Source organism: Rhincodon typus, chromosome 18, assembly GCF_021869965.1.
Source record: "Rhincodon typus isolate 14 chromosome 18, sRhiTyp1.1, whole genome shotgun sequence".
NCBI classification, from domain to species: domain Eukaryota; kingdom Metazoa; phylum Chordata; class Chondrichthyes; order Orectolobiformes; family Rhincodontidae; genus Rhincodon; species Rhincodon typus.
The window spans coordinates 17,688,039-17,715,815 of NC_063349.1; the positions used below are offsets into that span (position 1 = coordinate 17,688,039).

The window sequence follows — 27,777 nt, forward strand, 5'->3', positions numbered from 1 at the left end:
TGGGTTTCTAGGAAAGCTGACCATGATCTGATAGGATCTTATTGAAATGAAAGTGTTATAGTTCAGTTTGAAACTAGTGCAGTGGGAATTAAATAATTAACAGCTTTCTTTTGGAGATATTTGTGCCCTTGTCTATTAGTTTTTTTTTTAAGGGAACTGATTTGGCCACAATCTGAAACACTGGGACCAGGCAGGGACAATACACATGCACCCCCACCCTTCCCAATGTTGATCTTTTGAAAAGATCACCTGGAAGTCAAAAATGGATGGCATGATCTTGGGGTACCAATGGAAGCATGCAGAAACGATTGTTACATCTGAGGTAACTGACATGAGAGAACACATGATGCAATGCACTGAAGTGGAGGACTTAGACATGACTTTACAAAATGGTTAATGTGGTCTGAAGAGCAAGAAAACATATTTTAAATGATAAGGCACTGACACAATCCCTAGAGAAATTGTCTATAAAATTCTCAATGATATTGGTGACAGAGGTACAAATTAAAGTGTAAATAATTTTGTGTAGGGATGATTAAAGGCTAAGGTGGGGTGGGGGGTGGAAATACTTAAGAAGAATAGGAGACTCTAAAATGGGTACAGGTGAAGGGAGAGCCGGAGAATCTTTTAAGTCCATGCATAATCTGTTTCTGTGAATGTACCGTAACCAGCCGAGGATGCAACATCATTCAGACCCATTGGCTGAGGATTTTGGTTTTTGTTTGTTTAGTAGCTGCTGATAGTTTGATATTAACAGTTCTAGTAGTTTTATTATGTTATCTGCAATATATGATCAAATAACCAAACTTCTACTGTAGGGAAAAAAAGATAACCTAATAGACCAAGGGCCTGAGAACTAAGGGCCCCACTAGTACAGATAGTCTGCCTTAGTACCTTAACAACCTCAAACTAGTTGGCCAGTATGAATAGGTGACAATATGTAAAGGGAAATGACAGCATGAATGAAATTAGCTACGTTGGGCTAGGTCAAAGGCCAAAAGGAGGGAAACTGTAGTGGGATAAATAAGATTTTATAAAAGGGGTCATAACAGAAGTAAGGTGCTAATTTATAAGCAAATGCAGTAAGGCACATTTTAGCAGGCATGAACCTTGAAGACACTGAAGGTCCACTTCAGTAGAAATGACTGAAGAGGAACTTTGCATACCCGAAGCCTTGTATCAACCTTGAGAGCAAACTATAGTATAAGTACCTGGAACAGATGATTTCTGCTTGTTTACATTTCATTCTGGTACAATAATGTATATGTATAGATGTTAAAGATTTTCTGTAAGTATTGAACAGATGTTGGACCGAGATTGGCCAGACAAGGGACACAGATGTCAGATGAGATCAGGCAGACATGGGACAAAGACTTCAGGCAGAGATTGAACAGATCCAGGCAGAACTAGGACAGAGTATTCAACATAATTCTGTTTAGCCAGTCTAATACTGTGATTGCATTTATTTCAATAAAGTTAATCAGCATATTTGAGTCCTTAAGGAGAATAACAACACTAATGCAAATGGAGTTGGTTATGAGAGATTGGAAATCTACATTAAACTCTATATAACTCTTCACTGAAAGGGTTACTCCATGCACAGTATATGCTCAGTTATTGACTGTATTCATACAAGTGAAATACATTTGATGGAACTAAAGACTAGACAGGAGTCCAAGATAGTGGGGTTGAGTTAAGAGATTGGGCATATTGAATGGTGGAGGAGGCTTAAAAGGCCTATTTCAGCTCTTTTCTTTATGTTCTTTTAACCAGGTAGATTAGTTGTTCCCATGTCTTCATTTTAATGTTTTTCCACTTTGGAAAGTGGAAAAGTGTACATTATCAATATAGCGTTGGAGGACCTGTAAATAAACACAGGGTTCCTGGCAAGTTTAACTCTGATTCTGACAGTTTCTGATATCCAATGTTGTGCCTTTTCACATTTTATTTTTTCCTTCTCTGTTCACATATTTCATCTCATTCTTTCTTTGCTTTCACACCTTTCTCAGGTCTCTATCTCAATTACTTTTGGACTGATTTCTGGAACCAGGGAAACTGAAAGAAATGGGAAATCGATGGAGACAGGAGGAAGAGAACAGTAGGAAAATCAAGGAAGGAGGACTGAGAGGAACATGAATCAAGTAGAGACAGAAACATAGACACAGAATGAAACTGCTCTAGGACTTTCAATATGGGGCAAAGGGAATACAAAGTTATGATGGATATTAAAAATATTGTGTTACACCCTCAAAGTGTTTAAACTTTCGTGCAGCAGGGCTATGCGCTGTGGCTTAGTTTTCAGGCAACAGTCTTGATATTTACAGAGGTAGAATTTGGAATTTCAAAGTGAAGGTGGAAAATTGTGTTCAAAAACCTACATTTCCCCTATGGGGTGGATTTTCTACTTCATGACACTGTTATGTTTCAAACAGTTGCTTTGCTGGGAAGCTGGTCTGCTTTATAGGCCTGGCTGTCTGGGAAGGGAACACTGCAGAAGAAACCATAACTCTCAAACAGGTAAGCTAATGCTGCTTAGGTAAGAAATTGTGAGCAGGGGGTGGGAGATTAGCAGTGGAGGTGGTACAGCATGATTTTGAGAGTTAGCAATCATTCTATCCTGCTATGTCTAGGGAGAGATAGGAATAAATCTACAAGGAGGAGAGATGGGAGGCAAGGGGAGAACAGAGAAGGCTCAGAGACAGATTGTTATGGAGAGATTGGAGAGTAGGTGGAGGGGTCAATGTAAAATCATAGACAGAGTCATAATGAGATGGGGGGAGGAAGAATTGGCATTCATGGTGTTTAGTGCTCCGCGGTCAAGAGTGGGGTGGGAATTTGCAGATGGTCACATTCTTGCTCTTCCATTGGTAATACTGGAAAAGCACTAACCTCTTCCATGTAGCAGTCCTCATCTCATTTCAGCTGTAAATTTGGTTTGTCAGTGTTGAGCTGGAAATAAAGATAAAATCAGAGGCATACGACCATACTAAAACATTTAAATGAGTGAATAATTTCCTGGAAATGGGTTAGTTGCCAAACCACCACACACCCCCACACCCGCACCCCCCCCAACCCCGTCCCACCTTCATTTAAAACCAGAAGTAAGCAAGCTCAAGGTGGGTTGGGTTCAGTTTTAAGATTTTTTTGGGGGGGGGGTTAAATTTCCCCAAGCTGTTTAAACAGGTGTGCTTCAAACAACAACAATTAGTTCACACATTCCAATCACTATTCATTCCTTTTCTGAATTATAGGACTGTATTCATTTGAGCTTGAGTATGCATTCCCAGGAGAATCATTCCAATTCCTTTGGAGAGGATAAACATTGAAAGAGAAATCTCATGTTCAGGACAGTGAGGCCTGACATAACTGAGAAGAACAGAACTGAAACTTTTGTTCAAATCAAGCATAATGACTCATTGCTGTGGGGTAGCACAGCAAAAACAAATTTGTAAAGAGATTTCAGTTATCTGTAAGAATAACAGGGTGGTTATGGTAGGGGATTTTAACTTTCCAGACATAGACTGGGACTGCCATAGTGTTAAGGGCTTGGACAGAGAGGCATTTGTTAAGTGCATGCAACAAAATTTTCTAATTCAGTATGTGGATGTACCTACTAGAGAAGTTGCAAAACGTGACCTACTTTTGGGAAATAAGGCAAGGCAGGTGACTGAGGTGGCAGTGCAGGAACTCTTTGGGGCCAGTGACCATAATTCTACTAGTTTTAAAATAGTGATGGAAAAGGATAGACTGGTTCTAAAAGTTAGAGTTATAAATTGGAAGAAAGCCAATTTTAACAGTATCAGGCAAGAACTTTCAAAAGTTGTTTGGGGGTGGATTTTGGCAGCTAAAGGGACGGCTGGAAAATGGGAAGCATTCAAAAGTGAGATAATGAGGGTCCAAAGACAGTATGTTCCTGTTAGGGTGGAGAGCAAAGCTGGTAGGTGCACGGAATGCTGGATGACTAGAGAAATTGAGGTTTTAGTCAAGAATAAAAAGGAAGCATATGACGGGTATAGACAGCAGAAATCGAGTGATTCCCTAGGAGAGTATAAAGGCAGTAGCAGTGTTCTTAAGAGGGAAATCAGGAGGGCAAAAAAGGGACAAGAGATAGGTTTGGAAAATAGAGTTAAGGAGAATCCAAAGAGATTCTACAAATACATCAAGGCCAAAAGGATAACTAGGGAGAGAATAGGGCCTCTTAAAGATCAGCAAGGCCACCTATGTGTGGAACTACAAGAGATGGGGGAGATACTAGAAGAGTATTTTACATCAGTGTTTACTGTGGAGAAGGATATGAAAGATTGAGAACATGGAGAAATAAATAGCGACATCTTGGAAAAATCTCCGTATTACAGAAATGGTGGTGTTGGACGTCTTAAAATGTATAAAGGTGGATATATCCCTGGGGCCTGACCAGGTGTACCCTAGAACTCTGTGGGAAGCCAGGGAAGTGATTGCTGGGTCGCTTGCTGAGATATTTGTATCACTGATAGCCACAGGTGAGGTGCCAGAAGACTGGAGGTTGGCTAATGTGCTGCCACTATTTAAGAAAGGTGGTAAGGGAATGCCAGGGAACTACAGACCTGTGAGCCTGACATCGGTGGCGGGCACATTGTTGGAGGGAATCCTGAAGGACAGGATTTACATGTATTTGGAAAGGCAAGGACTGATTAGGGATAGTCAACATGGCTTTGTGCGTGGGAAATTGTGTCTCACTAACTTGATTAAATTTTTTGAAGAAGCAACAAAGATAATTGATGAAGGCAGAACAGTATACATGATCTATATGGACTTCAGTAAGGCATTCAACAAGGTTCCTCATGATAGACTGTAAGCAAGATGAGATCATATGGAATAGAGGGAGAACTAAATATTTGGATACAGAACTGGCTCAATGGTAGAAGACAGAGGGCAGTCAAGGAACGTTGCTTTTCATCCTGGAGGTCTGTGACCAGCTGTGTGCCACAAAGATCGGTGTTGAGTGCACCTCATTTAGTCATTTATATAAATGATTTGGATGTGAATGTAGGAGGTATGGTTAGTAAGTTTGAAGGGGACATCAAAATTGGAGGTGTAGTGGACAGCAAAGATGGTTACCTCAGAGTACAACAGGACATTAATCAAATGGAGTTTAATTGAGATAAATGTGAGGTGCTGCATTGTGGAAAAGCAAATCAGGGCAGGAATTATACACTTCATGGTAAGGTCCAGGGGAGTGTTGCTGAACAAAGAGACCTTGGAGTGCAGGTTCATAGTTCCTTGAAAGTGGAGTCACAGATAGATAGGATAGTGAAGAAGGCATTTGGTATGCTTGCCTTTATTGGTCAGTGCGTTGAAAATAGGAGTTGGGAGGTCATGTTGCAGCTGTACAGGACATTGGTTAGGCCACTATTGGTATACTGCACACAATTCTGGTCTCCCTCATATAGGAAGGATGTTGTAAAACTTGAAAGGGTCCAGAAGAGATTTACAAGGATGTTGCCAGGGCTGGAGGGTTTGGGCTATACGGAGAGGCTGAATAGGCTGGGCTATTTTCTCTGGAGCATCAGAGGCTGAGGGGTGACTTATAGCGGTTTATAAAATCATGAAGGGCATGGATTGGGTAAATGAACAAGGTCTTTTTTCCTGGGGTGGGGGGAGTCCAAAACTAGAGGGCATAGGTTTAAGGTAAGAGGGGAAAGATTTCGAAGGGACCGAAGGGGCAACTTTTTCATGCAGAAGGTGGCGCGTGTATGGAATGAGCTGCCAGAGGAGGTGGTGGAGGCTGGTAGAGTTACAACATTTAAAAGGTATCTGGATGGGTATATGAGTAGGAAGGGTTTACAGGGAAACGGGCCAAATGTTGGCAAATGAGACTAGATGTATTTAGAATATTTGGTCGGCATGCTGTATATCTCTATGACTCTATGTTCATTATTTGTACCATTACTTGAAGATTAGTACTGGATTAATGAGCCTGTTCATGAATTTTATTTTGTAATTTCATAAATTGTCTGAAAAAAATACTTAACAACTGAGTGTTTTCTTAGTTCACCTGCAAAAGAAAACTGGAAAATTGCATGAAAAAACACACAAAGACATGATATCTTGTTTTCATGTTAGGAACATACACTTTAGACCTGTTTTATAGTAATGTATAAGTTGGTTACAGTCAAAAGTCATGGGCATGGGATCTGTGTACACAAACTAATCTGAAAAGATATCCATGGCAGACATGAATTTGTACATATTGGCTTCAATGCCTTAGAATGTTTCCATTCTCCTATGTCATGGTTATTTTACAGAATTTGGCACTGCATTTCAATATTCATATAGATTACCTGCCAAGAAAACAAAAAGGAATGTAGAGCAGATTACTGCAGATGCTGGAATCTGTACTGAAGACAAAAAATGCTGGAGATCTCAACGGGTCAGGCAGCATCCAAGCCCTGATGAAGAGTCATCTGTGTCTCAAAACATTAGCTTGCTCTCTCCACGGATGTTGCCTCTCCCACTGTGATTTCCAGCATTTATTTTGGTCCGAAAACAAAAACAATGTTTTTTTAAATTCATTCTTGGAATGTGAATGCTCCTGGTAATACCAGTATTTATTGCCCATTACTAACTGACTTTGAATTGAATGGCTTGCCAGACCATATCCGACAGTAGTCAAGAGTGAACCACACTGCTAACAGTCTGGAGTCACATAAGTGTAACCCAAATAAGGATGGCAGATTACTGTTCCTGAGGAACATTGGGGAACCAGATCAGTTTTTAAACCAAATCTTGTAGTTTCACTATTATTATTGAGATCAACTTGTATTTTATGTCTGTTTTATTAATTAACTGATTATGTTCATACACCCCAACTAGCAGAATTTAAACAAAACCAGCCAACAATGTGCGTGTGATTTCCAATTCACGAAAATGTTGGTGTTTTTTCTACTGGATTTTAAGAATGTTAGCATCAATCAGATCAATTCAAGCCAGATAAATGTGAGGTGTGCATTTGGGCAGGACAAACAAGACAAGATAGGACCCTGGGAAGCACCAAGGATCAGAGGGATCTTAATGTGCATGTACACCGGTCCCTCAAGGTATCAGGGCAAGTGGATAAAATGATTAAGAAGGCACATGGGATACTTGCCTTTTTAGTCAAGACATAGAGTTTAAGAGCAAGGAGATTATGCTGGAACTATAAATAGTTGTTGGGCCAAAGGATATTATGTGCGGTTCAGGAATCCACATCTTTGGCAGATGTGATCGTGCTGAAGAGGGTGGCAGAGGAGATTTATCAGGATGTTGCCTGGGCTGGAGAGATTTCGATATGAAGAAAGATTGGACAGCCTGGGGTTGTTTTCCTTAGAACAGAGGAGATTGAGAGTTGGTGCGAATTGAGATGTATAAAATTATGAGGTGCATAGATAGGCTAGACTGGAAGAAAGTTTTCCCCTTGATGGAGCAATCAATGACCGGAGGCATTTAAGGTAAAGGGCAGATGATTTAGAGGAAATGTGAGGAAAAATATTTTCTCCCAGTGTTGGGAATCTGGAACTCACCGACTGTAAGGGTGGTAGAGGCAGAAACCTTCATAACACTGAAGTAGTATTTAGATGTGCATTTGCAATGCCATGGCACAGAAGGCAATGGGCCAAGTGCTGGAAAATGTAATTAGAATAGTTCGGTGGTTGCTTTCAACTGACACCACTTTGATGGGTTGAAGGGCCTTCTTCTGACTCTATGATCTATTGAAAGATGGGCAGAAAAGTTAAAGCAAATGAATGGTAGGACTGAAAAATGTCACGATCAGTTATTACTTTTTCCTATGTTTTAGATTCAAATGAACTTGAGAAAAAACAGTTTTGAGGCAAGTTAATGATTTTGATGCGTCACATCTGCAATTTTAACAAATTCTGCTTGCGGAACCCAGATGGGTGGGTAACTTCAATAGCTAGAGAAGATTTAAACTTGCTCTTATAACACCGAGAACAAATAACGTTTAAAAAAATAATGCAGTACTGTAAACAGAGACAGAAAAAGTTAACAGCTAGTCCTTAGCTTGACGTAAGGAAGAGCAATAAAAAGTAATAAGGAATATTAAATTACTGCCAGAAAAATACTTGGACCCCACTGGTAAGGTTATGGTGCCACAACACTCAATTATTCAAAGTGAAATCATATTTCACGCTAATATGAAAACAAGAGAAAGCAGACCACCAACAGTTTTGAGAAATCTAAAGCAGTCCCAAGAATGCTGAAACCACAAAACAACCCTGACCTTAACAAGTAAGGAGGAAAAGAGGCAGAGATAGAGAAAGAAAGAGTGAAGAACCATTGATAAAGCTGAAAATGGCTGGCATGAGGAACTTCTATATTGGTGTCTTGGGAAAGTAATGACTGGCATCTGACGACCATAACCATCTTTTGTAAAAGGTGTGAACTACTGAAGTGTTTTCTTTTAATTTCTGGGCCGTCTGGTGTTATTCCAAGTCAAATGCTACCCCGATGTTGAGGATAACTCCCTTTGCCTCTTATTGGCATTCAGATAATCCGTGTTTGGATTAACCAGTGGCAAGACAACTGTACATCAGTAAACAGACTATCAAAAGTAAGTTTGTTTTATGGTGTTACTGAGAGCGCCTTCCATTATTTTATAGGTGTTTGGAATGAAATTGACAGGATGATAATTTGCTAAGATTTCTTTTACCCTGTGTTTTGTAGATAAGCTATAGCTGTGCAGTCTTCCACATTGTCAAGTACATGCCAGCCACATCTGTACAGAACGCGTGGTTAGGAAGGCAGCTAGGTCTGGTGTGCTGATCTTCAGCATTGCAGTTAGACGCTGTCTCATTGCCTTTGCTATATTCATGAAACTCAGCTACTTCTCAAAGTCATGTTTAGTAAACTGAACTGGCAAAAATGATCCTAACTGACAATTAGTCTGAACTTTGTGGTCAATGGTGAATGTACAAACTTTTGCACTGGAAGATGCAGTTACTAGAAATCAAAGATAGCAGTGGTCTCTTCATGAGATCTAAGATATGTCTGTACAGACATAACATTTGTCTCCTGAAAGAATGAGACTGAAGAACCCTTTTACTATGTCTTGTTGAGTTTACCAGGAGTTCCAAATTAGAATAATTAATTCAACATAACAATATGTTCAGAAAATTTTTAAAACAAGGGAAAGAAAGATAGGTTTGAGAGAGGTAAAAATGACAGAAAATTGTTGTGTGCAGGTTTTTTTAAACCTCCAAAAAAGTTAAAGTCTGAAGGAATGATACTGCAATTAAGTATTGATGTTCTGGCACATTAATAACCTTCAGTTAATAATTTAAAGTTTGAACATTATCTATTAAAAATAACCACTGAATATCAGGTAATCTTTTGGCTTCTGAGTTTGAGACAGTCATAAGTCTGAAATATAGACATTCAGGAGGGATCATCAACAAAAGGAACTATAACTTAAGTCAACCCATCATTTTTGTTTAATCATGGACAAATGAGATAACAAAGCTCAGTTGGTGCTGGGTGAATGTGAAATGGATTCCATCAACCTTTCGTTGTATTAAGATGGTCCCTCATTTGAACTAGATAGGGTGAATCTCAAAGTCTCAAATGACAACACAACTACTTTTCTAAGTATAAAGCAAATCTTGAAGAAGCTGTCTTCTTATCTATTTAAAACAAACTGAAGCTATTTGCCAACAGAATTCCATCAGTGTGCATCAAAAGACCATTGAATAAGCTGCAACTAAGCAGCCAAGGTGACAAAATCCATCCACCGACGCTCAGTAGCAGCAATGTGTACTATCTACAAGATGCACTGCAGAAATTCACCAAAGATCCTCAGACAGCACCTTCCAAACCCATGACCACTTCTGTCTAGAAGCACAAGGGCATCAGACATATGGGAACACCATCACCTCCAAGTTCCCCTCCAAGCCACTCACCATCCTGACTTGGAAATATGTTGCCGTTCCTTCACTGTCACTAGGTCAAAATCCTGGAATTCCCTCCCTAATAGCATTGTGGGTGAACCCACAGTAGGAGGACTGCAGCCGTTCAAGAAGGTAGCTCACCACCACCTTCTCAAGGGCAACTAGGGATGGGCAAGAAATGCTGGCCAGCCAGCAACACCCACATCCCATAATGCTGGCAAATGGGACAAGATTTATACAGGATATCTGGTTGGCATAGACAAGTTGGACTGAAGGGTCTGTTTCCGTGATGTACATCCCTATGACTCTATATCAATACCTCAACTTCATGCTGTTGCATGTATTTGAATGCAATGTCTTGATAGGAGATACTTAACATCTACAACAGGAATAGGGCAACTTGTACAGACTGTAAACTATAGCAGAAGTAGGCCATTCAGCCCACTGAGTCTGCTGGCATCAGATGTTGTTGTTTAATGTACTCCTCAATATTGGTAAGCTCTAATTTTTGAACCACAAATTTGTGAACAACCATAAATTAGAATGCAGGCCACACAGGTAGAAAATGTACTAAACATGACCACCAGCATATGCTTTGAACAAATTAAAGTCAAAGTAAAAGTCTATATAAATTAGTTCAGCTGGGGACACTAACTGTAGCCATTGTCATAACCTCAGTTATCCAATCAGTTTCCCTTGCTGAAACCCTTACCTGCAATGGGATCTGTGCAAACATCAGCAAATTCCAGGGCTCCATGTCTTCATTTGCAAACCAACATCAACTGCCAAAGAAAGCAATGCAACTGTCACAGAAACTTTCTTTGTATGGGTACAATTAAAGAAGAAAGGTGCTAGAATATCAATGTAGAGAATAATGAAAGCAATTGATGGCCTCATGAAACTCTTTTCAAGGTATTCACATTTGAAAGCCTGTATACTGTTGCATGTCATTGGTTGACCAGGTCATAATCCTCAAATAATTGATGCAATGTGCAGTACCAATTTGAGAAGTCAACTAATGTGACACAATTAGCTAAAAGGGCATGATTTAATTACAAATCTGCTCAGTAACATCGACTAATTTGCTGCAACATCAATTATTTCGAAGTAATGATTGGTTTTATGGGTGAACAAAACTGCCTCACCTTAATCCAATGTTAGAACAAGATTCAAACACCAAGCAAGGTATCTGGTGTCGAATCCTCATCTTTTTAGAAACAAGCCATTTAAAAATTGTCCACAAGATTTTCCTCTTAAGATTAAATAAAAATTATGATGAATGTATTTTCAAAAAGTAATTTGAGAAGAGTAAAAAAGAGTTTCATTATTGCAAAGCTCTATAAGATGTTTGGCAAATTTCTTTCACTTTCTTTCAGTGTTTGCAAAGTCTTTTCTATCAGCTTGCAAACATTTTGTACAGAAACATGTTACAGTATAGTTTCCTTGTACTAAACACTGTAGTGATCACTGAAGAATAATCCATTAAACTATAAAATGTAACAGCAGAAGTAGGCCATTTGAGGTTGCTCTGCAAGTGATATCATGGCTGATCTAATAATCTGCAACTCAATTGCCATATCCCCATAACTCTCGATTCCCTTACTGATTAAAATCTGTATCTCCACCTTGAATATGCTTAAGGACCCAGGCTCTGTGATAAGGAATTCTACAAAGTGACTAACCTGACAGCAAAAAATTCCTCCTTACTCTGAGGCTATGCCCACATATATCCGGTAAAGGTCCTTAAAAATATTATGTTTCAATAAAGTGTCCTCTCATTCTTCTAAACTCCAAAGTATAAGCCCAACCTACTCAATCTCTCCTTTTTAGAAAATCCCCCACAAACCTAGAATCAAGCTAGTGAACGTTTTCTGGACTACCTCCAATGCTACTACAACTTTTTCGTTGTATGGTTCTTCTACTTTTGTTTTCTCAACCTCAAGTGGAAAACAAATCTTCTGGACATTCTTCGGTCATAACCACAATGTCTTTTTAATGTGTGTTGTGTTAAAATATAATAGAATTTTTCTCTTTTTGTTTTACTGAAGTCAAATGAAATTTAAAAAATCAATAAACATGCTACTAACCACACATACTTTTTTCTTTATGCTTTTCGCACAAATTAATTTAAGCAGAACCAACGACACTTATTGTGAAACAAATATTGCTGTAATTTATTCAGTTGTTACACTACATTCTCAACTGATTTTTCATTTTCTCTAATTTTATGACCTTTTCCCTTCAATAATTTAACAACTTAAAAAATAACAAAACATTGAAATATTTGCTTCAGAATGTAACATTTGGACAATCTGGCTAAAGGAAACAGATCCGTAAATCAAAGATGTACCAATACTTGCATGATGACTGTTTTATCAGTAATTATCCTTCACCTGGAATTGCAGAAAAAGTCAGCATCTTCTCCACATTCTGGAAGCACAGTCTTCCATATGTATGCCTTATTAATAGACCCTGATGTTATTAGTGTGAGTATGCATAAAAGTGTGTACAAGTGTGCACTGTGCCTTCAATGAAGTATATCTAATCATCAGACCATTTGAATTTCTATGATGACATTATGTGTCATTACAGTTGATAGAGTATATATTGTTAGTAGCATGTTTCGTAGTCTTTTGTACTTAATTTGACTTGAATGAAACAAACAAAGCAAAATTATATCGCACTTTAACAGAACATGCATTAAACAGGTGCACAGAGCCTAAAACTCAATGTTTGACAAATTCACATTGGTTGAGAAAATAAAACCCAGAATGACTATAAGGTGTTCGGTATGAAACTATGTCTTTCTCCTTTGATACTGCCTAACCCGCTGAGTATTTCCAGCATTTTCTGTTTTTATAGTGTGTATAGAATTCCTGCTGCTTCAAGATTCAACTTGTGTTGTTGTCATACTAGAGTTTATCAGAAAAGGTCCAATGAGGCTCAAGTCAGTGGCAAGAAAACAGCTCTAAAATGTTTATAAATACATACACTGACAATATCATGAGTATTGAGGAATGTTTTAAAGTTAAAGATTTGAAAATAAGTACACAAATTCTACAGTTTATCTTATTTTTAGACCCAGCTTGACAGAAAGCATGGACTAGGTTTCAATACTTAATGTACTACAAATGACTATTTATTACAAGAAGTTAGACTCTAGCTACAAGTAAATAGTTATAAACTGTTGGCATATAACATTGCAAATTAAAACTCTAATCCCCTTAAACTCCCCTGTACACATACACAGATTATGGGCAGAAGAAAACCAGGAGGCAGTTCAGTTGTTCCTCGTCGTGGGTTGCTGAAATGATCCTTATGATTTTTAAGTTGATCAGCATGTTGCCATTCAGTTATTTTTCTTTGGATGCTTCCATTGGTTTGTGAGAGACATGAGATGGCTGGTTTGCTTACAACAGTTCACTACATCAGTTAAAAGTCACAGCTTACAATAATTACTAAAATTGGTTTTGACTGCAGAGCTGTTTAGTAATGAATATTTGAAATGGTTGTAGATGAATTAGAGCAGAGGGGTATTGTGTACAGATATAGCTGGTGGTCTATGGACTAGTGACCAGTTATCGATGACTAAAATCTTTTTCCTGCCAAGCACCATGGGATTGATTCTCAGCTGAACAACTTGGAACTGGGAACAAGATAGAGAGGAAAATATTTTGATGTCCACCAGCATGGCTGTTTGCAGGAAAAAGGTATTTGTCATCGATAACTGGTCACTAGTCTACAGACCAGCATTTGCACCTGTACACACAACCCCTTGGCTCCAGTTCATCTGCAACTGATTTAATTACTGATTGTTAAACAGCTGTTTGAACAATGTGTTTTGTAAGTGTCAGATTATCTGCTTTTCCAAACTTACAGCAATCTTTTAAAACACTGGTTTTTAAAACTGTTCTCTCTCATTTCAGTCCACAATCAAAGAAAGCACATAGTGCACTGATTCAGATTCAATGTCTGAACACCTTGGCAACAATGTCAGCCCTAAAAAGTTTGGGAGCACAAGCTGGTGAGCACCTCATTATGGCAGCTCTACAAATAGCCAAGGACATAAAGCCCCAGGCCACTGGCACTCAGACAACTATCAGAGACCAGATGCCTGCTCAGCGTCAGGCACTGGAGGATGCTGTAGTGTTGGCAATCAGAGACTTTGTCCACATACACAGGAAGGAACAGGAGCAGCAAACAGGTATGTAAGACACAATGGCCCTCACCGCTCAGAAGCTGCAACAGTGCACAAGTCATGCAACTATCAGTCTGTCTCCATGGGCAGGTTGGCAACTGTGTCTTGCATCCGTCAAGAAGACCCCCAGCATGTTTTGGCTATCCAGGCACAAATATTCCAGGGATTGCCACATCAAACCTCTAGGGCACACAGTGTCCACTGCTGGGCAGACTCCCTCCACCCAGCTGCACAATCAGGGACACAGGGAGAAGAACAAACGTTATTGAGGGTACTTTGGTGCCAAGGGTGACAACGCACTGTACATTATTTCTATAAATTACACAGTTTTGATCTTGCACCTGGTTGTTTGTCTGTCTGCGTAGCCTTGAATGTTGCTGTTCCAGCAAGAGGCATAACTTTATGGCCACCATGGGTATACATGTCTGTGGTGAGAGCCTGCTGCAGCATCTGGAAGCAAAAGCAAGAAGAAATGCATAGGAAAATGGATCCTGCTGACACCAGTGGTCCTTGACCTACATCATCCTTATTCATTCCCTGGCCTGTGTGTCCAAAAACATTGTGAATGAGTTGGCTAATGATATCAGCAGCAGGGAGATACACAGCAAACAGGAGATCAATGCATTAGAATGGTGATGAATTAGAGACTCCAGAAGTCTCTATCCTTTACAGCGCATGTGTATGTGTGTAATGTTGTTTCCCTTTAAAAGCTCTCATATTGGTGAGTCGTGCAGCTCCCTTCCTCACAGCACAAATCTGTACTCAAGTACACATGACAATAAAATCTAAATTTAAATCTTATCCCACCTGCTATGAATGAGTGCAGATATGAGATTGCAGACATTTTTCCAGCACATTCTAACGTTTCTAATCAAGGTTGTGTATGAAGCATTTTCAGATTCATAACTCTAAAGACAGTAAAGGGGTTATAGGTCTCCCATTGATGACAGAATAGAAATCGAAGCATAGACAGAGTGGAGAGGAAGCCACTCTCTTCCATTTTTACTGGGGTCAATAGCTGGATGCATAGGTTTAAGCAAAGAGTTAGAAAGCTGAGGAGAGTTGAGGAAAATGTTTTTTACATAGAGGGTAGTGGGAGTCTAGAACTCACTGCCTGACAGGGTAGCAGAGTCAGAATGTCTCATGACGTTTAAGCAGTGTTTAGATATTCTCTTGAATTGTCATAGGCCCTAGGGCTATGGACTAAGAGCTGGAAAATGGGATTAGTGTAGTCAGACTGTGATACAATAGGTTGAATGGCCTCCTTCTGTGCTGTAAACATTAATGAGAAATAAATGAATAATTTCTCTCAAAACTGAATGAGAGGTCAATTACATGGTGGGATGCTTCAACATTCTTTACTTCTTCAAGTCTTGGATTAGTTTTGTGCTAAAAGGCAGTTTTCAAAACGTGGTGCTCAGAAGCCATACACAGATGCTGTCAGACCTGCTGAGCTTTTCCAGCTATTTCTGTTTTTGGCCCTTGAGCTGAAATCCATTTTTCCCACACTATTAAGTCTTTAAGTCATTCATTCGACTCTCTGTTCACCCTACGACAATTTGCTCATGATTTAGGTGGTAATCCAGTGTTTTTTTAATATATCTCTTAACTGCTCATATTCCCTTGACAAAACCTCTTTCTTACTCCTACCTGTGTAGTTGGCATCCATATGGATCATGACAACTTGATCCTCTCCTCCCACTCCAAGTTCCTCTCCAGTTCTGAGAAGATATTCTTAATCCTGGCACCAGCCAAACAACAGAGCCTTTGAGACAGTCTATCCCAACTATACAGTCCTCTAACACAGCAACATTGCTTTTAATGGACACCCCAGTCCCCGCCTTTCTCTTTCCTGGATGGATCTCAGTCTCCAAAGCACAGACTCCAGCACATCAACTCTGCGTGAACATTTCTCAAGCTGGAGACATTTAAAGAGGATGTGGTTGCTTTGGATCACAGCAGCTACCATATCTTCTTATCACCTTCACTGTGTTTTATTTAACAAATTAGGTTTAGAAATATCATCAAACCATTATCTGTAGTTACATATAGATGTTTACTAATTAAGATGGAAATTTAATGCAATACTAACATCTCATAGTATCAGATTAAACAACTGCTCCCACTTATAACCAACCATTCAACTCTTTGTTTATGGAATTAATGATTCAGCTCTTTAATCCGATTGCTAATTTCTGGCTCCCTTTCTTAGTCCACTGTTTCTTTTAGTAAAGGTCAGAATTATACTTACTCTCTCCCTGTGCCAAATTCTATTTCATGCCATATTCCCAATCTTACGCTGCATCTTCAGCCACATTCATTCATGAGCTGCTATCTTTATGCTTGCTAACATGAATGCAATAGCCCATAAAACATGTATGGGCACGTATAATATTGTCACTTGCTCACCCATGACCTTAAACTGCATCCCATTTTCTTTTTCCTTCATTTTTATTTTCCTCTTCCTCAGTAATTACCGCCTCTTAGGATATAATTCATGATCACTGGACACTCTCAAGCATTATACGCAAGTTACATTTCAAAAGCAATTGGCAACTGTCGTGCAGTTATTCATGCAGGAACAATTGCAGCCAAATCTGCTGCCATTCTGGCCTGACAAGCAAAAGCTTGTGCATATTCTTCATGGACACCACTGCGTAGAAAAAGATTTTCCCTTATGCTTTTGAGGATGAGGAACAAATAGTTGCCTTGCCAAAGTCCCTCAAACGCCAAGAACAAATTTTTAAAAGACCCAAATGTGTTACTTAAAAGGAATAAAACTGCCACGGGAACAAACTCATAAGCCTGTTTTCCTGAGAGACCCCTGCAGTGACCAAATTCTGAGGAATTGTAAATGGTGCTGAACCTTCTGCACTTAACCAGCAAACACTTCTGACCTTATGTTGTAAGGAAGGTTGCTGATGAAGAAACTGTAGATAGTTGGATCCAGGGCATGACCCTGAAGAACAGCTCCATTCTGGGGCTGAGAATGATTGGCCCCAATGACCACAACCATGTTTATTTATGTTAGGTATGATTGTAACCAATGATTAAAAATTGTCCCACACAATGCTTTTAGAAATGGTGTTCTGAGACTTAACATGTAACAAACAATTTTTTTCCAAAATTATTGAAGATGCAGCAATTTTTCCTTGCTAGATTACCTAAACTTACAACATGGTGAGAAGCAGCAGTTCCTACCATAAAATATGGTGGCAGTTATGAACTACTAGAAAACTCTGAAGAACAACTTAGAAGATTGGAAAGTCATCTCTGAAAAAAGTTGCAAAGCTCAAGAAGCAGTGAAGAACTCCAAGGCTGTTCCATACATGAAATGGAGACAGAGACAGAATCAGAAAATCAATTTAGAAAGGTGGCTCATGAAGAAAATCCTGATCCAGCAATCACAGGTTTTGAGCTGGAGAACCAAGTAATAGATCTGGTGAGCAAACCTTAAACAAGGTAAATAAATCGATTTAATGGTGTATGCGACAGTAAGCACTAGCAAATTCAGTTCCTAAGAAAGAGTAACTTAAAATTTTATTTTTTTAAAAAGCGAGCAGTCTCAATCAAGGGTTTATGTCATTACTTGTGGGGTTTGCAAGGTAGTGAAGACAGGAGAAACTAAAAAGTGGCTGCAAATTTCTGATACTCTGGGACCAGAGACTGAAAAGATTATTACACTTAAAACAAAGCAGTTTTCTATGGTTTTCTATGATTTAAAAAGTCTAGCCTAGAAATTCTTCAAGGGAAGACCTCAGCTGAAATAGGAATCAGGGCAAAACTGAATAGTGCTGAAAACCTCCAATAATGGAAGGCAAATTTAAAGCAGCAAATAAGCTACATAGAAAGCTTAGGAGAGCAATGGATACTAAATTGATGCAAGCTGAGAGGTTTGAAAACACGGATAGACCAAATCAAACTCAAAACTAGGCCCACTGGAGGCAAAGAATTTTGAGGTACAGAATTGCTTCAAAATTAGACAATGAGTCTGAAGCAGAACAAGTCAACGCATCACTCCATAGGATCAGTAGCAGATGATTTTGTCAGACAAGGCATTAATAAGGCAGGTAAACTGGAAGAAGTTTTAAAAGCCTTTGATAATTATTTCAACCAATAGAGCAACAACATTCTAGAAAGGGCCAAATTCAACTGAAAGATCCAGAAACCATGTGAACCAGATACTGCATTTATTAATGACCTGTAGAGACCTAAAAGAAGAATTAATGAATTGTAATTGATAAATTCTAATAAGTATTGTTAATCAATCCTAATTAGAGTTATTGAGGTCTAACGATGACCCTAGGAAAAGCAGCAAAGATGGGAAAGTAAGCAGAGGTCTGTAAACAGAACAAAGCGGTCCTGAGAGGTGAAGAAAGACCTTGGTTCAAGACATGTCTAGTTAGCATACAGTTCCTTAGACACAGAACTGTAAAAGAATCACCAAAAAAGGTAGACTTGAGACGGAAAATACAAGATGCTTTCAAACCCTGCCAGTGCTGTTATGAAAAAGACCCACAGTCATGCAAATTGCCTTGCAAACAAAATGGGAGGCTTTCATGGCGAAAATGTTGACTATTTGGGAAGATGTGCTGAACTAAAAGTTCTACTTTTACAGACACTAAAGGATTGGCCTACATGCATTGCACTATAAATTAAGTTCAACAATCTCCATCAGAAGGGAAATGAAAAAAACTTTCTTGGGGAGGTCAACTGTCCTAATTATGTGTTCCGGAATATATGTCAATGGACATATCACTAACTTCAAACTAGAGAAAGCATAACAGTTTCATCAGACAATGTACCATGGTTATCAATGCACTGCCTGCAACCAACAGAAAGGAGGGATTGAATTAAAAAACAAGGCAAAGCTGTAGGCAACAATCTAGCACACAGGAAAACAGATATGTGAAATACAGTATGATTGACAGAATCAATAACTTTCTCCTTTTAGAAGAGCTTGTGTAGACTTTAATCATATAAAGGAAGTGGAAGTTAAACAGCAAGAATCCAGGAATCAAATGAAATAAAATAATTATCAACCCAAAGTAGTAATAAAATAACTAAAAAAGAATGTTCTGAAATTATTTAGTGGTCTAGGAAGACTTAAGACAACTAAAGACAAAGCAAGTACAACTTCAACCAGAATAGATGACGAAGATGAAAGCCAATTCTCCTGTCACTAAGACTACAGAATGGTTCCAGTGCCTAAACCAGGATATACTCTTCACATTTGTGTAAACTTAACTTGGTAAAGCTGCAGCAAAAGAAATTTATTTGCTGAATTCAGTAGATGAAAGCTTGACAAAGTTGTTTAAAAGGTATCATGGTTACAGAGCTGGATTCTAACAAAGACTTAGGCAAATCTCTTTGGATGACAAGCTGAAGTTGCTGACAACCTTCATTATTTTATTTGAAAATTTTTCTGCTGTTGATATTATATCAAAAGGCAAACAATTAAAAGAAAATTTTCCAAAGAATATTTTACAGGCTATTAAAAGATTAATATGCCAAATGGGTGACATCTCAGTTCATGGTTGCAGGGTCGACTGTTGGAATGATTTCAAATTGTCCACAAGAAGGAGGACTGAGACTTAAAGTGTGGACTCTTGAAAACATCCATTTGTTTCCCATAGGGCATATCATTAGTAGCAAAGGGAATAATAGCAGACCTGCAAAGGACATTAGTGACACTATTAGCAAATTCCTAATTCCTACTTCTATCAAAAATCTTCAACAATTTCTTGGAATTGTTAATCAGCTGGCAAGATTTCTGCCTAAAGGAGCAAATGTCATAGACAACTGTCACATTTTCAGTTTATTACTGCACTATGGCTAGCAAGTTCAAAAAAGCAAGAAATTCACCACACTCAGATGCAAGATGAGGATTACTTATACAATACTGCACAAAAGATTGACCGTGGAAGCATACCAGTGATATGGTGATGAAAACCTTCTTTGAGCACAGGAAGTATTTTATTATTGTGGATAATTTGCTGGAATATGATGAGATGTTGATGATTCTTATCTCACACCATGCATTCATCTTACAGAAAATGTGTCTTACACCAAAGACACATGAGTATCACAAAATGCAGAATATAGGCTCAGCCATCCATGTGGTGATTAGCAATATTGAGATCCATGGAAGTAATTGTTCCCAAGTGCCAGATATTTGCAGTACATAGACTAAAACAGAGGTCCAATCAAACCATGGGAATATCTCCAGATGACTCCCGATTGTCATGATTTGTTTTTAACTGTAGACTGAAGTACACAATGAAAACTGAGACCTAAACTCCGGCACATAACATTCCTGACCAGGTTTTCTCCAATAGTATTTCACAATTTAAAATGACTCCTTCACACATTTTGCAGAAAAGTAAGGATTTGTACACCATACAAGTTTCTCACGATATTGTCAGTCTAATGGTAAAGCTGAAAAATGAGTCACAGCAACCAAACAACTGTTAAGAAAGGAATTAAGACTTTCAAACAGTACTAGAAATACAGATCTAATCAATTGCTCTGCGGACCAGCATCATCTGAAATGTAGATGTGATAGAAGATCAGAATACAATTTCCCAAACAACTTGAGTAATTACTTCCAGGGCTCTAAGTTCATGATTATCAAAGAGTTTAAGACAGAAAAAAATCTTATCGAAAACAACTGGCTTGAGATATCAAACAGGTACCTTGCTTCATTGATGGAAGAAAAGTTAATGGGTTAGAAATGGAAGAAATGCTTAGACTAATCAAACAGATGCTTCTGTTGTATCTGCTTTGGATCAATGACAGATACCTCCTCAGCATCTCCCTTATAATAACTGTCAGTGTCTAACAAACCTGCTTTCCCTGAGCACTCGGATAGATAGCCTGGGGACTTAATGTTTTGTGGTCAAGAACTTACAGCACATTTATGCATTCATTAATCTACCATTAGTTTTCTCTGATTGGTAGGTCACATTATTTATATTTTTCCTTGTGAAAATCAGCATAAAGTAATCATTGAGAATACTAATCGGATGTCACACTTTGCTCATTGGCAGTACTCCTGCTTCTCAGTTAGAAGATGGTGGGTTCAAAACCCCACTTCTGAGACTCTCAGTTCAATGTGATACCGAGGTAGTGAGCTATTTACCATCCGGTGAACATGATGAATAAGATCCTTGGTCATTCTGATTTCTCAGGTGGATGTAAAAGATTCCAAAACAATTTCATTTTATCCTGACCAATAATCATCTCTGCGATAAGTGTTAATTCTCTGCTTGGTTAACTCATTACTTTTTGTGGGACCTGCTGTATTTCACGAAAACAGTTACTACATGTCACAAATGGTACTGCATTTACCATGAAACAATTTGAGATGTTCGAAGGCCGTGAAAGACATTACATGAATGCATGTTCTCTCTGGACTAGGGGCCACAGCGGGGTGACCGGTGAACTGGAGGACACAGCTGGTGACCATTATTGTTCAGAACATTAGTTAGATTGGCTGAAAAAGAAAATGACACATAGCATGTAACCACTTGCTAGTACAACAAAGTTCCTACAACTTTTATTGGGTTGAAAATGGCATGGAATTTGTTTCGAAATTGCCAATGATCTTCAGTGGAGAGGGATATTTGACCGAACTGCAGTCAAATCAGAATGAACCAATATGGTCTCAGTTCTCCCTACCACTCTGTCAACCTTGTTCATCAGCTTTTGTTTTAAAGAGCTTTCAACAACCATGCCACACATTTACATTTTAAAACTACAAATTTGCAAAAAAAAGTGTGAATTGTGACAGACTATCCACTGTCCTGCACTGGATAATTAACATGCAGACTCACTATCAATGCAATTCAAATGCAGTCATCCATGGCTCAATACTATTTCGAGCACACTTAAAAACTACTGCTGGAGTAAACGCGCCTTGCTGAACAATGACAGTATCCACTGTTCCAAAGTCCACATGATTCATTCTGCAATAGGTTGTTCTAGTAACTATGGCAGCAGACAGGTGATGTCTGGGTCACAGGGAAAATTTAGGAGTGCAAACTACATAGTATGCTATCAACTTAATAGTCCATGAACTAGCACCTGCATGAACCAACTAAACAAATACAGGATGGCCAGAGCATAATCTTATTAATATACGCAGATCAGAATTGAAGAAATGCAACACCAAATGAATTTCATTTACAATTTAACATCTGACTGGATCTCTTAACATCTATGTTCCTAAATGGACACAGAACTGAAACAAACAACGTTCTGAAGCATGAAACAGGTTTTACTTCTACACAGCTACAATTGTTTTAAGAGCTTTATTTCTTATGTACATTCCCATTCTGGCTGAGCTGGGCTTGGGACCTGTCTCCTCACCCTGCCCCTGAGAATGGAATACAGTAGGAAAATACCACTAACAAAAACTGCCAAGAAAATTGCTCACGATGAAGTATCAGCAAACAAAGGCCTTTACATATCTTCGACAGGTAAGTTTTTGGCATTTCTAATGGAGGGCTTCTATTCTGAATTTATTGTATTGTATTTCTGCAGTAGAACTGTTGAAGAGTTATTGCATTTGTCCAGGTCACAGCTGGTGCAACTAGAAATAGTTTGACTCCATGGGTGGAATTTTCCCAGCCTTTGAATGACATGGGCAGTGGCGTGTCAGTTCGTTAAATATAGCAGGATTGGAAAAACTAGATTCTCGATGCTGAGAAACAGCAACATTCCACCCAAGATTTAACAAAGACAATAATTCCGCTAGTGAGCAGTCAGCAGTCTATTTGGATACATTAACATATTATTAGACTCTAAGGTATAGGAGCAGAAGTAGGCCATTTAGCCCACTGAATCTTCTCCAATTAGATAATGGCTGATTTGAGAACCATCAACTCCACTTTCCTGCCTTATCCCCCGTAACCCTTGACTTCCTTATTGATTGAAAATATATCTATCTCAAGCTTGAATGTACTTATCAACCAGGCCTCATGAGTCCTCTGTGGTAATGAATTCTGCTACTCACAGAAAAACTTTCTCATCTCCTTCTTAAATGGGTGACCCCATACTCTGAGATTATATGCAGTGGTCCTAGACTCTCCTACAACGGGAAACAATCTCTCCACACTTATTCTGTCCAACCCCTAAGAATCTTGTATGTTTCAATCAGGTCTTCTCTCATTCTTCCAAACTCCATGGGTACAAGCTCAACCTACTCAATCTAGCCTCATAAGAAATTCCCTCCATACTTGGAATCAATCCAGTGGACCTTCCCTAGAATAACTCCAACTCAAGTATATCTTTCCTCAGATAAGGAGACCAAAACTGCCCATAGTTATAGGTGTGACTGATTTGCAACTTCCATAGTTTTAGCAAGACTATCTATGACTTATGTCTACCTATTCTCACTTCATTTACATGCAATTTGCCACTCTCCCACACAGTGGGGAGAAGCTAGATGGTGACACTTTCCGAATGAAAATCTGAACAGGTTATCTGGTGGCTACAGCTCATCACTTGCTCCATTGGGCTTCCAGCCTAGCCAGCACTCAGCAACACTTCACCTCATGCTCCACAGAGAGTGACTGTCTGCATTGTCCAACCCCAGAGTCAAGGAGTCAGTAAAATCAGAGTCTGGGAAGAGGACCACAGTCAGTGCAGAGGGTCTGTTCATTGTACGTCTGTGGGGAGGGGTTATCAAGGCTTAGCACTGTAGTGGGGATGCTGGGAAAGTCAACTGTGAGGATTGGAGGCAGCATGCTTGGATGCAGAGGGGATAATAATTGTAAAGGGACAACTCAACATACAAGGGTGGGAGATGATAAAGCATGGGAGGACAGGGGGTACTGCAGGGAGGGCCAGTGTCAGATACCATCACCTTGGCTTCAGGTTGGGATTGGGGGATCAGTAGATCATGCTGTTCGGCAAAACTAAGTTTACGGGCTTAAAGTGGGGAGATTAGCAATTAAATAAAAAATTTGGGTGGAATCATGGAAAAGATCAAAGCTTATAGATTTGACAAAACAGGCAAAGCATAAAGGAACATGAAGATTGGAGGGGGGGTCATCTTAACTGAAAGATTGAGTATGCAACTGAGGTGAAAAATGGCTGTCACTGCACCCAAAGTGGGTGAAGCATGTGGGTGTTTTTCCCCATTCTACTTGTGTGCCATGTGAGGCCCTTCAAGGGGCAATAGCATTAAACAGACATTCACACAGTACAGGTTAAAGACATCCATTATTACAAGATTCTGTATGTGATCCTTATACATTGACCAACCACCTCAACTAAAAATCCTGGACATAAATATTCTTAACCACGCCACTCAATAATACAAATTAATCCTCATAATGATTGTGAAGCATGAATACTGTCAGGCAAGCGGCAAAGATTCACCCTGGTTGCCATCGCCTTCCAAGTTTTCATAACCTGCACTAGGTCCAGGGCTTTCTCACCTCAAACCTTGGACTGTCAAATGTCTACACCATTATCTCATATGTATTACCACCTTTCTTGGATTATTGGGGGTTGGTGGGGTTGGATTGTTTTTTTCATGCATAACGACTGCTGAATAATGTCTTTTGTGAAGAGCTGCCTTGTTCCTGATTGTGTCCACACACACTTACTGGAACAGTGCCCACTGGATCCAGGCACAGAAGCTATTGTCAGGTCTGTGGTCTTTGGTCTTTGCACTAACAGCTTTCACAGGAATGGCTGAGGAATACATGAGTCTAGAAGCCCAGGATCAACAGATGTCATGCAGTCTCCCTATGCAGAATTATAGGTGTCCCTATGGTGATGAAAAGTTGCAGGAGAGCCAACTCTCTTTCAAATTGGCAGCAACAAATGGTGAATGGCAGTTCTTGGCTTACAAAGTCTCACGTGATGCACAGCTGAGATTTAAATATGGTGCCCACGTCACAAATCCTGAAAGGTCCCAGCAGTGGCGAGTATTTCCGCTGCAGGTGAATGCATGATAGAATGAGTGAGGCATCATAGAGATATTGTGTATATATAATGAGATAAGCAGCGGAGAATTGTATGACAGCTCATGGACAGAAAACCTCCATAAAATTGACACTTATATCGACTTTATAAGGGTCACTACATTTCTCCCTTCATTTGCCATTCATTTTTTTTGTCATTCTATTATTTTTGGATGTGCACCCAGGTTTATTTCAGTTAAAATTAAACTGCTAAGTTTGAAGGCTTCCCAAAAATCTGCATTTTCCTCTGACTTTTGTTTAATTCAGTCAGAGTAAATTCAACGATGCTATGCTACCATTAGGCAGCTGTACTCAATAGTAACTGGATCAGAGAATTTGGGTTACTGTGTTGTCCTATGATGCAACTTGTGTTAGTTTTAATTGTAGCTCTCCATTACCATTTCAAGATGAATTATTTATGGCCTTCTGCATTACATAACAAATCCAGTTAGAGTCACTATTAATGGTATAAATATTCCTATTTGGGTCAGAACCTGTTCATTCAGTTCAGACTCAAAGGTACATAGTTACTTACCTCCCCATTTCTGGGCTGTCTTTCAATGGAGGATCTTGCAGAAAACTCATCAAATGTAGGAGTCCTCACAGAGAGCAGCACAGAGAAACCACATCCCCATTTTACAACATATCACACGTTTTCTATTAAGTGAAGAGTTTAAAAGTTCAAAGCCATGGGGGCTGTCCAGTAGTGCAGTGGTGGTGTCCCTACTATTGGACTGAGAGATCCATGTTCATGTCCCGCCTGTCCCAGAGGGGTGTAATAACATCTCTGAACAGGTTGATTAGAAAAATAGGTTAAATTTTAAAAAGTTCAAAGCTTCTTCGAAAAGCCAGGGAAAGAAGATAAGTGTTCAAAGTGGCAATGGCTGAGGGAGTAGGGTATGAGATGTTTGGGATAATTGAGTCAGTTTGTGGGGCAGTCAAGTCACATCAGGTGTGGGGAAATCAGCCAGTAAGGGGGATAGGGGGTAAGAGGAAAGAGAGGAAGGGGGATAAGGGGTAAGGGGGAAAGGCGAAAAGGGGGTAGTTGGGTGATATAGGTGGTCAAGTCAGGTCAAGGAGTAATTGGGTTGTGGGGTTAGTTCAACAGAGGGATGGGGAGATCAATCGTATATGCACCCAGGAGTTAGGTTTTAATTCATTCTAATATTTCCTAGGTAACTGTCCAGGGAAATAAGTTGTTTCTCTTCCCAGGTCTCGGAATCTACTTCAGAGTTGGAGACATTTTCAGAAGGTATTTAAACTTCCAGGCAATCCACACAAAATCACTATTTTGAGACTTTCAATCTCTGACAACCCAGAGGTTCTGAACGATACCTTTTACATCTGTGTAAAGTTTATCTATACCAAAACATTCAATTTTTTTGACCAAATTTCTATTTCATTCTTGTAATTTGGGGGCAAAATTAGAGTAGTTAGGTTTTAAATTGTTCTGTTTTGTAGCAGATTTCTGTCCTGTTTTTATCTACTGGGTCTTGAGCCACATGGCTGAAGGTGGGAATTCAGAGTCTGAGGTGCTGATAGGGTATTAGATGCACAATAACTAGGGAACAATGGGTCAAGATGGATTTACTATCATTCCACAATGTTTCAGGTAGTTCACTGAATCCTGCAGACAGCAGACATTACAATGGTTAGGAGCAGTACGTGAGACTGAACTACAAAACAAATTAATATACAGGCTACCAGGGAGTTAGTTTTGATAACCTTCACCTATTGCAACTCCAGACTTCTGGCGTGTACCATTTTTCTAAATGCAGATTTTTTGTTTTGTAAACTAAAAACAGTGAAAGAGTTCTGTCAGACTCTTCAGTTTCTTTTTCTGACGGTCTAGAGAATGCTCAATTTTTGTTCATACTCTTTGCTTCCCTTCATCCAGAATACATACATTGAACAGACTTCTTCAAAGAAAGGACAACACATGGCAATGCCCCCTCTGGCTTTCACCATATAAAAACCGCCTTTCAACCTGCTGATTGAAGAAAGAAAACAGCCTGAATTGAAAACAAGTGCATAAGGATTTGGTACTGGAGGCTCTGAACAGCACAATAGTATACTGAAAGCTTTGATTTATGGATGCCAACACTTTTGCCAGTCCTTGAGCACATAGGTATGAATTTTCTAAATAAACAAGCCAGTGAGGAACTTTAATCACATTTATAGTTCTTTTTTTAAAACAAATCTTAATAGACACATTTTTATCAGTGATTGTAACATTGACAACACATAGAAATACCATTTATTCCCTCTGCATGTTTGCAGACTGCCACTTGGAACCTCTAACACCAGCCAGGGTACTGTGTTATCATTTTGCAGGTCCTGCATGTTCTTGTTACAAAAAAAATCTACTGATCATAAATTTCAGGATGTCAGCAAAGCAGCACTGAGTAGGGAATTTGTTGTTCTAGAAGAGATCCATGTTTTGTGTAAAACTCCATCCAAGAAATCCCTACACTTTGTGAATACAAAGAGATTCCACTGCATTAATATGCAGCTATAGTACAAAATCTATCTGCATATTTGACTTTGCCATGATTCTTTGATCTAGTAGAACTCAAGTATATTACTCGTTTTGTAAAGTGCACATAGATATTAGAATGTTAATGTTTTGCTGCCATGACTAATGACACGTTTTTAAATGTCTTGATATTACAAGAACATCATT

At 39.1% G+C, this 27,777-nt stretch overlaps 1 long non-coding RNA gene across 1 annotated transcript in view; it reads right to left on the reverse strand.

Annotated features, from left to right (window-relative positions):
* Positions 1-2,919: 2,919 nt before the first annotated feature.
* LOC125485407 overlaps positions 2,920-27,777 on the reverse strand; it is a 68,816-nt gene continuing 43,958 nt past the window's right edge. Inside the window, exons 2-3 of the long non-coding RNA XR_007264143.1 lie at positions 10,633-10,702; positions 2,920-2,949 (exon numbers count right to left, since the gene is read on the reverse strand). This is a non-coding gene — a long non-coding RNA (uncharacterized LOC125485407). The remainder of the gene's footprint in view (positions 2,950-10,632; positions 10,703-27,777) is intronic.